General features: G+C 50.3%; 1 protein-coding gene across 5 annotated transcripts in view; it reads left to right on the forward strand.

Moving 5' to 3' along the window:
- Itpr1 (inositol 1,4,5-trisphosphate receptor type 1) overlaps positions 1-14794 on the forward strand; it is a 297583-nt gene that overhangs the window by 210242 nt on the left and 72547 nt on the right. The gene's annotated exons all lie outside the window — the stretch shown is intronic.

The raw sequence follows: 14794 nt of genomic DNA on the forward strand, positions 1-14794 counted from the left end.
CAAAAGCCCAAGTGTTAAGAGAACATGGTGTTTTAACACTCCCTCCGTGATCAGCTGCAGAGCGGAGGTTGCATATTGTCACATACAGTTTTCGGAGTACATTTCTTCCCTCGTTACCTGGCAACATTGCTGCATGAGCACACTCACACAAGATGTAGCCCGGCCTGCCAGAGCTGCGCACTCCTTACTATAGAAGGGAGAGATGTTCCTCTGGGTGGACTGAGAACTAGGGAAGGCTTGAGGCTTGTGGACTGAGTAGAGAGAGGAGCTCACATGACTCAAGTGACTGGAGCTCAGACCAGCCACAGGCAGGAATGTCACCTCGTCCTTTCTCAGCCATAACTGCCTTAAACTCTTTCTTGGTCCCTCACATGTCAGGTAACCATGAGCACTTGTTGCTAATTTTTCTTTTTAACCATCTTAAACTAAAAACAAAATGACAACAAACTCTGGTTCTGGCTATTAAGTGAGTCCTATAGACACTTAATACGGTGACAGCAAATCTCTGATGCATGGAGGTGTTTTGAATTGCTCACCTCTGATCCCTCAGCCCCTGCCAGATTTAGGCATTGTCATGTTTTTGACCACTTAGTTCTGATGAGAAATGAAGCCCCGAGTTAGAATAACAGCACGCCCTCTCTGGCCGAGGTCGAGCTCACCCGCTGAGTTGATTACAGCCCTGAAGGATGTGTTGTTTGCCTGGTAGCATGCACTGGCAGTGGTAGAGGATCTGAGCGCTTAAGAGGGGCTGCCGTATACTCTGGGCTCTTCACTGCACCCCTTCCCTACTTGACTAAGGGCTGTGCCCGATGTTTGAATACGTTTGCATTTAAAATCCTTGCCTTATAAGATTTAGGAGTCTTCCCAATTCCAACCACACATTCGAAGCCTCACAGAAAGCTTCCTGAGAACCAAGAGCATTCAGTTCTCTAGCACCTGTAAGGTTGTCTTGAATGATGTTTACTGGGGAAAGTTTCCATGGCAACAGATTTTTTTTTTTAGACAGTTTTGGTGGCATCAACAGGTTAGACAAGGATGTGGGAGGCCTGGAGCCAGGCAGCGCATGGGATTAAGTACAGCTGCTTTGAAACCACTGTCTGGGGCAAATGGTGGACAAACTCTGGAGGTTGGGCCGGGCTTCAGGCCCTAGTGCCGGATTCATTTATAGCTCCATGTAAGAAGGGGGCCTTTTCAGTCCACTGATTCTTACTGCTGGGCTTTGTCCAGGACGAAAAAAGGCAACTGAATATGCCTGCAGGGTGTTCAGAACCCATCCATTAGCTTTATAGATCTAAATCTAGAGTTCCAACTCCTGGAGGAAAACCCAAGATACCGATTCCATGTGGCTTTGCTCTGGGGTGTGAAGTTTACTACTTAATATGCATCAGGAAATGTGCCAAGAGGAAGCCGAAGGATTCCTTACCTTTATCTGGTAATGCCTAAAGAGTTGCCCCTGACCCATCCATGCTTCTCTTAGCTTGGAAATGTGCATCCTGCAGTTTAAAGTTTAAAATAATTCCTAACTGGATTAGCGTCTCAGCCAGCAGGCCGAGGCAAACTCTAAAGAAAAACCAGGTCATACTGCATGTTTTTGGTGAGCACAGGAATCAACAAAGAGATGTTATATAACTTCTATTTATATCCTCCTTGCTCACTATCTGCAGGCAGACAAGAGTCGCTGAGCAGGGATTTAATGAGCTTTCTGGGTTTGCTCACCTTCCTGAGCTGGTTGGAGCCAGCTTGTTCTCAAATGCGTCAGTAAAGAATCTGGCTGTGGGTGGGCGGTCAGGGTAGGTGGACTGAGTTGTTGCTATGGTGTTTTTTTAATTCCCCTGTCTCTCAAAAGATCTCACTCCCCCTTTTCCTGTCTCCTTCCTCCCCTTTCCCCTTTTCTTTTTTTTTCTTTCTTTTTTTTTTTTTTTAATCCGTAAGTTTCCTTGTTTCTCACACCTACTCATAATTTTCTTGCAGCCGTCTCCGGAAACAGAATATTTGTCCTCCCCCTCCTAAGAACCCTTCCCCCCACCCCCACTCCCACCCCCACTGTATAGCCCCAGGATATCAAGAGTTTTCCTAGAATTGATTTCACCAACCCTCCCTTAGTTGAACTGTGGGCCTGGGTGATGTCCCCAGCCTTTGTGCTCAAAGGCAAGCACTCTACCACTAGAGCCACAGCTCTACTCTGGCTTTTTGTAATTAATTGGAAATAAAAGTCATGGACTTTCCTGCCCGGGCTGCCTTTGAGCCATGATCCTTAGATCTCAGCCTCCTGAGTAGCTGGGATTACTGGTGTGAGCCACTGGCGCACGGCTTTCCAGGACTTTTTGGTTTTTAACCACCCTTTCCTTTGGAGAGCTTATCTTTGATAGAAACGTGGTCTTGCGTGCTGGATTGCTCCAGGTCCAGGTGGATTCCATTGCCTCCTGGACAGTCTGTGCTCTGGAGAACAGAAAGGTCATTGTCTGAGCTCTACTCTCAGTGCAGTGGCAGCTCCTGTCTCCCCTCCAACATTATAAAACAGAACCACAGGAAAGCAAGAGAATGGTTTGTCATAGTAAGAGTTCCTAGAGTTTGGGTAACTCTGGTTACCTCTAGGTTGTGTGTTGACCGTTGCTTTACCTACATTTAACAAAATGAAATAAAATAAAATTTTTACAAAACCATCTAGCAGCTGGAGGCTCGTGCCTGTCAGCCTAGCTACTCAGGTTCAAAGCCAGCCAGGGCAGGAAAGCCCATGAGACGCTTATCTCCAATTAACTACCAAAAAAGCTGGAAGTGGATCAGTGGCTCAAGCAGTAGAGCACTAGCCTTGAGCAAAGAAGCTCAGGGACAGTGTCAAGGCCCTGAGTTCAAGCCCCAGGACTGGCACAACAAAATAAAATAATAAAAAAACGAAAAGGAGTGGGGTTTGGGGGTTTAGAGATAAAAGCTCAGCGGCCCAGCTTGTGATTAGTGTGTGCAATGCCCAGGTTTGGTCCCTAGCATCATCATGTGTGTGTATTACACACGTGTAGCATGCACACGCATACCAGGGCTACCCCATTGGCTCTCAGTAGGGCAGCTGACACTTGGCTTCCAGACATGCTACCTGCACCAGGCTGCTCGTGCTAACCACCACATTCCCTAAAAGCAGGGGCTTTTTAACAAATACGAGCCAGGAAGTTAGAATGGAAAACACTTAGAAAAAATAATAATAAGTAATTCCATGAGGACAGGCTTTAAAAATTTAAAGAAAAAAATTAAAAGGCAAACCCACCCTACCTTGCTTAAGAGTTGTGCAATCCTTCACAGCAGTAGCCTGTTTGAATAAGCCAAAGCAAGCCTGACTTCCCTGAGTAACTTCTGCTACAGACATCTGCATAAAATATCCCCGGATTCCACACCACGTAGGTAATTTCTTTTCCCTCTGAGTAACTAAAGGGACTTTCCTTTTGGAAATCATCCAGCAGTTAACTCTCTCCCTCTCCCTCTCTCTCTCTCTCCCTCTCTCTTTCTCTCTCTCTCTCCTTTTTCTCTCCCTCTCCTTCTCCCTCTCCCTCTCTCTCCCTCCCTCCCTCTCTCTCTCTCTCTCTCTCTCTCTCTCTCTCTCTCTCTCTCTCTCTCTCTCTCTCCTATCTCTCTCTCACACATGCTAGCACCAGAACCCAGGGCTTTGGGCATACACAATAGGTGAGCAAACCCTCTACCACAGAACCGCATCCCCCAGCCCTGAGACTTTTCATACTAGGAATACCCAACAGTTCGATTCCTGCTGTGGGGGACAATCAGAGCCAGTCCACAAGCAAACCTGGAACCTCCATTTCTGAGAATATCTTCGTTCTTCATAGCTGGTTCAGGTTCTGTCCAGATGTTCTATAAAGAAACCATACACACTTCTGTTTCCATGTGTCCTCTTAAGTTCCTTTTGGAAAATGTCAGTGGCTCTTGATATTTTTCTTTAACCTATTTCCTACGCCTGGGTTTTAAACTAATTCATCAGTGTGGTCCTGGCACTGAAGTCTCTGGGCCTATCAGCCATATGGATCTGCACCCCACTGTTTGACTTTCGATTTAAGACTTAAAAAATGCACAGTTACTCAGGGAGGATGTGTTTCTGTTGCCCTTACCACATGGTGTCTGAGAACACAAGCCTACAGACGCTTCAGCCCAACCCCAGAGCTTGTAGCTGTGAAGCCTGGGGGGGGGGGGGGGAAGGTTGAGGGGCAGAGGCAGGCAAACTGGTGTCTTTCTAGCTCCTGAGTTAATGATGCAGGTAGCTGTGTTGGGGGACTTAGAGGAGTTAACAGTTAACCAAGTGGATTAAGGATTCTCCAGCCAGACCGAGCCCAGCCCAAAGTTACGAGCAAAACCCCGAGACGTCCCTGCCACGGGGCCAGCGCCTCATCCACCTCCATTCAGCTGGTCCTGGGCGGGCTGCGGTTCCCCCCCCCCCCCCCCCCCCATGAGCTTTCACAGACAGAGATTGTCTGGTCACTGAGTTAAACTTTAGCTGCTGGAGAGGCGAGGCTTCAGCTCTTTGGAATCGAACCTCCTTCAGGATGACGGCTCGCTGGTTACTGCAGTAGATGCTGAGTGCCGTTGGAGGTGGTCCTGATGGACCGGGGCTGGGGGCCAGCGTCCCTCAAGCTTGCAGCCCAGTGGGGAGAGATGGAACCAGGAGAGTGAGGCAGGCTCCCCCCGAGGCCTGTCGAGCCACGCGCATGCGCACCAGCTCGCTCTCGCCCTCCTCATTTCCATATTATTTTCTTTTGTGACACAGGAGCCTGCAGAATAGGTTTTTCTAGGGAGGTGCCTTTAAACTGAGACCTGGCAGGTGAGAAGAGCCAAGGATCCTGTGGACAGACAGGCTGCTGTGAGCCTGCTGGGTTGGAGGTGGCAGGGAACCCAGTAGAGGACAACTGGGGAATGAATAACTGCTCTGCCTCGGTGCCAGGCCTGTCCTCAGGTGGGAGGCCCCCCGCCGGCCCCTAGTCAGTGCTTCAAAAGGGCACTGAGCTGGCTGGAGCCAGCGATCTGCTTAGACACACTCGGCGGCTGCCCTAGCCACAGCGTAGTGAGCAGCCGCACAAGATGAGCGCGGTGTAATGTCACCCTGTCCTCTGCCATCCGTGTGGCCGCTGTGGATGCTTCTTGGACCCCAGGGACGACCTGCTGGGCCAGCACGCGGCAGAAGGGGCCTGCAGGGCCAGCGGAGGTGGGAAGTCACAGGCAGACCCAACCCGGGCTCTGGCCGAGCGCGAGTGGAGTTGGACACGAGGCCTGGGGTGACTGCAGGTCCTCCATCACACAGGCGCTCCCTAGGCCGAGGCCTGCTTGTTGTGAGCCAGTGGCCTTGCCCTGGGCAGACCTTCAGGTTTGCACGGTCAAGGGGGCTTGTCACAGCTGGGTATGTTGAGAGCAGGGAAGGGGTGTGGCTGGTACTAAACACCTGCCAGGTGGACGTCCTGTCACCTCCTCCCCCCCCCCCTCCCCGCACTGCAGATGAGGAAACCCAAGCCAAACGTTCATCGACGACCTGAGCCGCCCCCCCTGCCCCCCCCCCCCGCCCCCCTTCGTGGCTGAGCCTCACTGAGGATCTAGGATGTAGAGCTCTTGCTCATCCCCGTGACGGTGCACCAACAGAAAATGCGTGGGCCGAGGATTATTCTTGGCCTTGGCATAGATCTCAAGTCAAATTCCTGGGAACGGTGGAGCTTTGCGCCGGAAATGTTGGTGGTGTGTTGTTAGATTGTTGCTAAGTACACCGACTGGACATGCAACACAAGAGTTCCTCCCCAGGATCGGCCGCTCCGACCACCCCACACCTAGCAGTACCAGAAGGAGTAGCCAGCCAGGTCCTCAGCATGAGAACTCTATCTACCTCATGAGCTGAATGGTAGATGCCCTTTTCTCCTCCTGTCCTCTATCCCTCTCTCCCTCCTCAGGGGTTAACCTCCTGGGAGCTGAGATTACAGGTCTGCTCTACCATACCCATTATTTCTTGGTGGGGGTTCTCCCAGCATCTCTTCAGGTCTGATGGCAGGTTAGAGGCCTGAGGAGGCCTCTGTGCCCTCCCCAGCACAGGTCCCACAGCGAGGCTGCGGTCAGGCCTGATCAGACGTGAGCGGTTCACTCAAACTGCCAGGAGAACACCCTGAAAGGCTGGCACACTGGCTCCTGCCGCCCCAGGGATACAATTCAGATTATTGTTCATTTTCTTCTCTGGTTGAAAAGATGCCCACAGATGGAGATGCTGAAATCTTGTGAATAACGAAAGCCCTTCCCGAGATCTAATCTGGAGTTGCAGTGCTTTTAGAAAAAGTAAGGCTGGTGTTCACTCAGAAACCCACCAAAACTCCTCACACTCACGGAAGATCACCAAGGAGGCCCTCCACTCTTCCACTTAGTGCACTGTTTTGGATCGCGTCTGTCTAGTTTTATTTTTTTATGGGCTACATCTGTTCTTCAGTCCATTGGCCATTTTCCCCCCATCTCTGGCGACTTTGGCTTTACGCTTCCATGTCTCTGTCCAAAAGAGACAGACAGTCCTGCCAGTGCATCCCTGCAAGAGAGACTGGACTCTGGCATCTGTAGGACCTTCATAGTTGAACCCAGAGAAAATTTGGAGTCCCCTTAACTGCTCATTCCTGACTGTAAGGTCCAGCATTTTCCAGAGCAGTAGCTCAGCTCTCTCTCTCTCTCTCTCTCTCTTTCTCTCTCTCTCTCTCTCTCTCTCTTTCTCTCTCTCTCTCTCTGGAGTCTGACCATTATATATTGTTAAATACAGTGCTTGCTTCTCTGTCTAATCAGATACTGTTCAATACTTTCTTTTTAAAAACTTTTTTTTTTTTGAGACAGGTTCTTGCTTTGTAGCCTCTTGCTTCCTGCCAGGATTACAGGAGTGTGCCACCATGCCCAACCCAAGATCTATCTTTAGGAAGTACAGCTCAGCATTGGCTGAGATGTTACTGATGAATTTGGGTGAAATGGCTCCCGTAGAGATGTACGCAGGAGGGCTGGGAAGGTGGCTCAGTGGTAGAGCGCTTGCCTTGCATGCCTGAGGCCCTGGATTTGATTCCTCAGCACCACATAAGCAAAAAGAAAAAAAGCCAGAAGTGGTGCTATGGCTCAAGTGGCAGAGTGCTACTTGAGCTGAAGAGCTGAGGGACAGTGCCCAGGCCCAGAGTTCAGGCCCCACAACCAGACCAAAAAAAAAAAAGAGAGAGAGAGATGTACATGGGAGGAGCGAGGCCGCTGTGTAGGTAAGGCAGAGTTTCTCAGCAAGTGACAGCTCCAATAGGCACTGGCAGACACCTTGTTTCTTCCCCTCCAGGGAAACATGTTTCTTATAGAACAAGTTGGACTTTGCCGCTTGCTCAAATGTGAATTAATTCACCTTGAGAATCAGAATGAAGGTCCTCTGCTTTGGCCTTGGAGGCCTCTGTCCTAATTAGTCTAAGTGAAGGGTTCTGAGCTCCACCGCTTCTCATAGGTGTCAGGAGAGAGCGGTGGGTCAGAACGGGTCCTTGGCCCACTCTCACCTGGAAGAGTGCTTGAAATGGGGCCTGCAGAAATGGTGGTGCAATTTGATGAGGGAGGATCCCATTCCTGAAACAAAACAAAAATCCAACAATGTGGAATTATTGATACCTTTCCCGTGCTCAGAGAGGTTGATGGAACAAGAGCTCCAGGTACTTACTCATTGAAATCCATTGATCCTTGCAAATGTATCTATATCTATATCTATCTATCTACCTTTGTATCTATCTGTCTGTCTATCTATCTCTATATATACATATATACATGCTTCTTGGGATTGAGGCATGGCTCAAGTGGTAGAGCACCTGCCTAACAAAAGTACAAGACCCTGAATTCAAACCCTACTATTGCCCAAAAAACAAAACAAAGAAACAGCTTTATTTCTTGGAGTACGTTATAACCTTTGGCATAGGAATCTTGAGTTCTAAATGGCCCGTTTTGTTCATTATGAGACCCTTTTTCATATGTCCAACTTCTCTTGAAGTGGCAGAACATTCTGGAGAAAAGCTGTCTTGGGAGACTTGGAACCGCCTAAGAGGAAGTGTGACACTCGGCTTGTGTGCCAGCTTTGGGCATGTTCGTGTTTCCCTGTGAGAAGTGGAAGCAAGCAGTTTATCTCTGTGTCTGCAGAAATCTGAATGGTTTCTATAGCTAGTGCAATTCCAGACAGATTTTTTTTAAAAACTTCCTCCATTGTGACAGCTACTGGGAATTCTATTGTGGTTTTGCTGTCCATTTGTAGGCCATCTTACTTACCAGCACCAGCGAGAACTATTCCTTACTGGCTCTGGTTTGGACAGGAGGCTTGAGTCATCACAGAACACCCAGCTCATTCTTGACGGTCATGTCCCAGGGCCTTCCCTTGGGAAGGGGATAGTTGGTTAGATAAGGCTGTCACCTTGCACTCTGTCATGGTTGATAGGAGTCCAGGTGTTCCTCACACCTACTGTTTCGTAACTGCGGGCAGCTAGAGCCCCAGCCTGCACGTGATTGTGGGCTATGTCAGTGGTACAACCCTCAGCTCTCTGATAAGGAGCCCTCAGGCACCAATGAGAGGGGCAAGTGAATGAATGGCCCAAGATCAGAGGCCTGCCTGCAAGAAGCCAAGGCTGAAATGTAGGTTCTTGACCAAGCAGATGTGAAGGCACCACCAAGGAGACGTAGGGCGTGCAGATTGTGTAACTCCTTTGAGGCTCCCGTTTCTTCTATATGGCACCTACCTCTGGTGGAAGTTAAGATTCAATGAGATTTAAGTATGGTGATCTTTCTTAATCAGGCAATGTCTGGCAAATAGGAAAGGCTCTATTGCCATTCACGGAAGTGCGCATCGCAGAGAGGAAGTGGTGAAGGAGCAGGTATTCACAGGTGGAGAGCCAGCATCTGCCCTGCCTCTTGATAGCCATTTACATCGCTTGTTCCAGCAAGACCAGGATGGGTCACTGTGGTTGACGTGTCCCCTCAAGTCCCAGAACTAGAGGGCAAGAAAGAAAAATCAAAGACTCTAAGGAAGAATTTTCCTCAGCCCGTAGAAACTCGAGTGTTCCCTCACTAGTCAGTGGCCACATTTTTCAGATTCTTAGACTTCACCTAAAGACTTAATTCATTCTGCAGCAGAGAAGTGAGCTTGCAGAGCAAGAGCATCACAGGATGTACCCGGTCAGGGTCATGTCTTGGGAGGCCAGTCTAATGGAAAATCTCATTCTCTGGATTCTCTTCAGGCCCAGAGGGAGAGCTTCTAGAAGGTGATCAGGCCACAGGGTGGAAATGTTGTTGTTTGGGGAAGGATCAAAGTCCTGTAGCCCTGCTGGCTCTCAGCTGTGATCTCCACCATGCCCGCCACCCAGGCACACCCAGCCTCTGCTTCCTGCCACCCTCCAGGCCCCTCCCTGAGATGCTCACAGAGGAACTCCTCCCATCAGAACTGCCTCGAGCCCGGGCAGGTGCTGGCAGGCCATGCGCATTCCAGGGGCTGCTTTCACCCACAGGGTACCCAGCCTGCCTTTCCCCTGAACTTGACCTCCAGGGAAAAGATGTCTTCTTCCTGCTGGGCACTGTCAGCCTCTCAAGCATTTATTTCCCCAATATGTGTTCAGGTTACAGATGGGAAAAGGCTTGGATTTCCTCTTATTGATCACACACACACACACACACACACACACACACAACTTAATAGCACTTGTGACCTTTAAAAGACTGTCCGCCCCACCCCACCCTATCCACTACCCTTCTTATGGCTGGCTGTAGTGTCGGAGGTGTCTTGTCATAAGCCAGACTCCATTTATTTGCAAGGACTTGAAGGGAAGTAATGAGTAGCTAATTTAGAAGTACTTCTAAGACTGACTGGGCATGGAGGCTCAGCCCTGTAATCCTGGCTACTTGGGGAGGTAGCAATTGGAAGATCGCAGTTTGAAGCCAACGTAGGCGTAAAACTTTGCAGGAGGCAGGGCCCTAATGATAGAGCAACTGCCTAGCAAGTGTGAGACCCCCAAGTTCAATCCTCACACCCAGAAAAAGGAAAGAAATACTTTGAAGATTGACCTGAAAAGGTCGTCCTATTTTTCTTTTAGTCTTAAGACCTCACTTCATTGGCCTTCAACCCCCTCAGTCAGATGTAGGCATGAGACCATGTCTGCTAGATTGGAGAGCAAGAACGTCAGCTTTTAGACTGGTTTCAACTAAACACATGCCAGCATGGGCTGGAGAGGGGCTTCTCCTTAGCAAGTCCTCTTTCCCATGTGAGCCTCAGTTTCCTGACCTGTAAAATGTAGAGACAGACTAAGCTAGTCGTTTGCAGATGCTGTGATGATTGGGGGAGTTTCAGTGAAAAGATGGATCTGTCTCAAGGAAGCCATTTTTGCCTGTGTGCTGTTGCGGTATTAGACGATATTTAGGGAGGAGAATGTGCAGAGCTATCCTGCTGGGAGGAAGAAAAAATAACCGACACTTGGATGGAAACTGCTAGACGAGAATACCCCCAGCAGCTTGCATACTCTGCAGTTGGTCTTCATTTGCTTTTGAGGCTTGGCTGTGACAGCTATGTCTGCCCCCTTCTCCCACTGCCTCCTGGCCAGCAGCAGCCTCCTCACCCTGCCCCTGACCCCAGCTTCCTTCCCTCCAGCGCATCACGTGCAGGCTGGCTGTCAGCTGCGCCTGCCCCTGAACCAGCCTCATTTCTTTGCTTTTCCAGCTCTGCTCCCGTCTGCCCGCTGAGGCCAGCGTCTGCTTCCTGTTGGTTCAGAATGCAGGTGGGAGGCGGAGAGCTCGCCCGCGCGCTGTAGCTAGCCCCCGACCTCTCCTGACCCCCGCGTTCCCATGTGCAACGCGTGGGGTTTGTGAACCACAGTATCTATCTTGGCAATCGCCTCTGACTCGGATGAGACAGCATCTCTGCACACGGCTCTGGCATCAAACATGATTTGCAGATACTGGGGAGGGCAAGGACAGGTCACGGTGGGGCAGGCTCGCTCGGGTCCCCAGGGCGAGAGGAAGCCCTCCCGAGGAGATCGCCCCTTCGGCACAGCCTCTCTAGCTTTCCGGAACACGGCAGCTTTCTGTCTTTTTTGTTGTGATGTAGATTACATGCAGTAATGCGCACTGATTTTTGAGAGAGGGGAACTTGGGCAAATTGCACAAACGTCTTTATACCTGCTGTGTGGTATTTTCTGTGACTGCACTAACAGATTGCCACAAACAGAGGAGCGCCTTCAAAGTTACCAAATTTATTATCTTACAAGTTCGACACGAATCTTATTAGACTTAAAAGGAAGGTAGCAGTCGGGCTGCCTTCCGGGCTGGAGGGTCCAGGACAGAGACCGCTCCCTTGCTGTTTGTAGCTTCTAGAAAGCACCCATATCCTTGACCAGTGGCCCCTTCCTCTGTCTAACTCCACAATTGGAACCAGAATCCTCCTCACATTGCTTCTCTCCCGCCTCCCTCTGGGATTTTTAAGGACCCTTGTAGTGATGCTGAGCCCCTCTGAGAAATCTAGGATTACCCGCTTACTTCAAGATAAACTGATGAGCGAATTTTATTCCATGTGCTGCATTAATTCCACACTGCTGGGCACGGTGACACAGGGGTTAGCATGGGAGGGGTCTTTGAGGGGGCCGTTATTCTGTCTCTCATACCTGTGTCATACTTTCTAGAAGGCTCTTTCACTCCAGAACACACTCTCATTCTCCTTTGTACCTTCCCCTCACACCCCTAGGGACAGTTGCCATTTTTATTCTGGATCTGTCACCTAGCATTGCGCACTGTAAACCAGAGTTATGCAGAAGGGTTTCTTAACACCTGCCAAGTGGGGAGAAATTTGAAGAGGTAGAATCTTTCTGTGACTGTTGGCTTCTGGCTCGCCTGGGCCAGGAGCTGAAATAAATTCAGGCAGTAAAGGGGGTGCATGGCCGGGAGGCTGTGTACCTGCTGTGATCTTAGGTCCCTCCCTAGGAGCCATTCCTAAGGACAGTGCTCCCATTCCCCCTCCCAAGCCCTAGGCTGGGGGGTGATGCTGGACAGGTTTAGTGAACAGATCCAGAAGCACCTCATCAGCCATCAGTAACTGTTAGTGAGCGTGGAGGTTGCTCTGGTTAGCCTATTGGCCTCTGTGACCACCATGCTGTGTTATTATGATGCCCATTTTAACAGATGAAGAGAGTAAGGCATCCAGGACATTGCGTTTACCAGTGATATTTGGTAGTTAAGTGGCAGACCCGGCACCCAGAACTCCGTGATGTCAGGAACAGCGTTCTTAGGCTATCCCAGCCTCTTTTGAGCCGCCATCATTGTGGCCTTTCTGTGTTCTGCTGGTGCAGGGACAGTAACAGCTGGTGTGGGCAGCAGGCCCACGCCTCGTGCTTCATGGACACTGTGGTAGCCTTTCACCTGAGCTCAGAGAGGCTGGGCAGTCGGCACGCTTCCTGGAGCCAGTGAGGGTCTTTAATACAGACCCTAGTGGTAGTAGGAGAGCCAGCCCTTCTGACCCCTCTGTTAACAGCCATTCCTTCCCTTGCACACTGATGCTTTTTCTCCTGTCGCCTGACTGAAACACCTGTCACCTGACCACACCCAGGGACCTTGGCTGGAGTCTATACCACTGAAGCTCCTCGCACCCCACCCCCCCACTCCAGTCACTACACTATTTTCATCTTGGTTTTCTAAGCAACTTCATGTTTTGTGAACTCTGGTGCATTTTATCGAGCTTGTTCTGTGGATAAATCAGCTTTCCTGCCCCTGAGAGGCTGACTGAGGACTGGTATAAATAATGCAGAAGAAAGAAACCAGCCATCGCAGAAACATACAGAAGAGCCAAATCCAGGAGTCCTTTGCCCTTCTCGTCTTTCAGAAGCACCTCCCTTACCCAGCAGGTGTCAGCTGACCTGGGCTGGGTCACTCCGCTGGCAGCTGCACCAAGTGCTGTGGTTTGAAGCAGGCGGTCTCTATGTGTGCTGCATCAAGCTGTTACGGATGACTGATGGCAGACTTCACTGCTATATAATTTGCCTGGGTTGAGGTGCTTTTGTTTTCCAACATGAACTGATTGTCTCCCAAGTAGCTGTAAAGCTGTGGCAGGTGTAGGGAGCTATCCAGAGGGGGGACTGCCTTCTGGGGGACCCCCCCACCCTGGGCATTAGGAAGCCATCTCCAGTGACCCCTGCTGTGGGAAGATGCAGTAGGGCTGCTCACAGTACCTGATGCACAGCCCAGTCCCCGTGATTGAGCAGCTGCCATTGGTTCATGCATGCATTGGCTCTAAAACAGGTATAGACCTTGGTTTCTGATATGTGAGCAGTTTTCCAGAATTTTCTTACTTGGTGGTATTTGTCCTGACCACTTCATGTAAGAAGTATCTGATTGGGGGATCCATCCTCAAGGAGCCAGGAAATACTGGGTGCTGTGATCCTTCTTTGGCCAAATGACTATAGTGGGTCCGCTGTGTGCTGAGTCTCTTGGAGGTACTCTGGTGGTGGTTGCTAACCAGAGATGAGGCACCTGCCTTCACAGGCGCGGCTCACACTGTGCGCTAGCACGTGAACCTCAGCACCACAGTGTGCTGTCCCCGTGCTTTGTGGCTGTGGGGTACAGAAGAGGGCAGGTGAGGGTTAAGCCGGTGGCCTGGGGCTACGGTAAAGATGGCCTTGCTGGGGAGAGAAGAAGAGGCATGGGGTTTCAGCTGCATGGTAGTCAGGCAGAGCTGGAGCCCAGGTAGAGGCCAAGGGATGAGGCAGAGGGTCTAGCCATGGGCAGAGGCAGGAGCAGCAAGAGAATGAGGGCAGTTGGCATCGAGTGTCGGCTCAGGGCTGTGTCTAACAGACTCTTAGTTCCCTCCCCCAGAGAGAGTTGGTTATTAGGATGATTGTGAATTGCGCTGCCAGCTCCGGGGAAGGGGGTCCTGGTACGGGGAGGATCTGGTCCCTTTTTGCTCACTATTATGTATCATTTGTTTGGTGCCGTGCCCAACTCATGACAGGTACACAGTAGTGCTAGATGAAATAGTAGGAAACAGAAAAGCAAAGGGAACAAAGGACAATGGAGGACTCTCAAGACCTCCTGGAGGAGGTTAAGAATGCTAAGCAGCCAGTGAGGTGGAAACTTGAACTTGTTACAGGGCACTTGGGAGTGGCTGGAGGAAGGGAGAGAGGGGATACAAGGAGAGAGTACAAATAGGAAGAATGGATTCTGGGGTTGAATGTAGGAAGCAGCCAGAAGTCAAGAATAGTAAACACAGGGCTGGGAAGGTGGCTCAGTGGTGGAGCGCTTGCCTTGCATGCCTGAGGCCCTGGGTTTGATTCCCCAGCACCACAAAAGCAAAAAGAAAAAAGGCCAGAAGTGGCACTGTGGCTCAAGTGCTAGCCTTGAGCTGAAGAGCTGAGGGACAGCGCCCAGGCCCAGAGTTCAGGCCCCATGACCAGACCCCCCCCCCCCCAAAAAAAAAATAGTAAACAGAAGAAAGGCCACAATCATGAAGTGCCCTGTGGGCAGATGGGATGGGTAAGAGTTGACCTCCTGGCCAGGACCAACATGGGCACATGGCTAAATTAGCTTATGGAAACCTGGTGGCTCTCAGAGGGGTCAGGGGACTGCTAAATCAGGGATAGGGACCGTGAAGGGTGAGAGTTGGAGGAGGTGTTGGGCGTTTAGGTAGGAAGATTGAGATTTGTTCTGGGGAATGGAAGCATAAGACTTCCATATATAGGATTCTATCATTCCTAAAGGAAAGATGGGAAATTGGCAGAAAGATCTCCTGGGAGAAGCAAATATATTGTTTGGAACTTTGTTTTAT

Source organism: Dipodomys spectabilis, unplaced genomic scaffold, assembly GCF_019054845.1.
Source record: "Dipodomys spectabilis isolate Male_0828 unplaced genomic scaffold, ASM1905484v1 ptg000054l, whole genome shotgun sequence".
Classification (NCBI taxonomy): Eukaryota; Metazoa; Chordata; class Mammalia; order Rodentia; family Heteromyidae; genus Dipodomys; species Dipodomys spectabilis.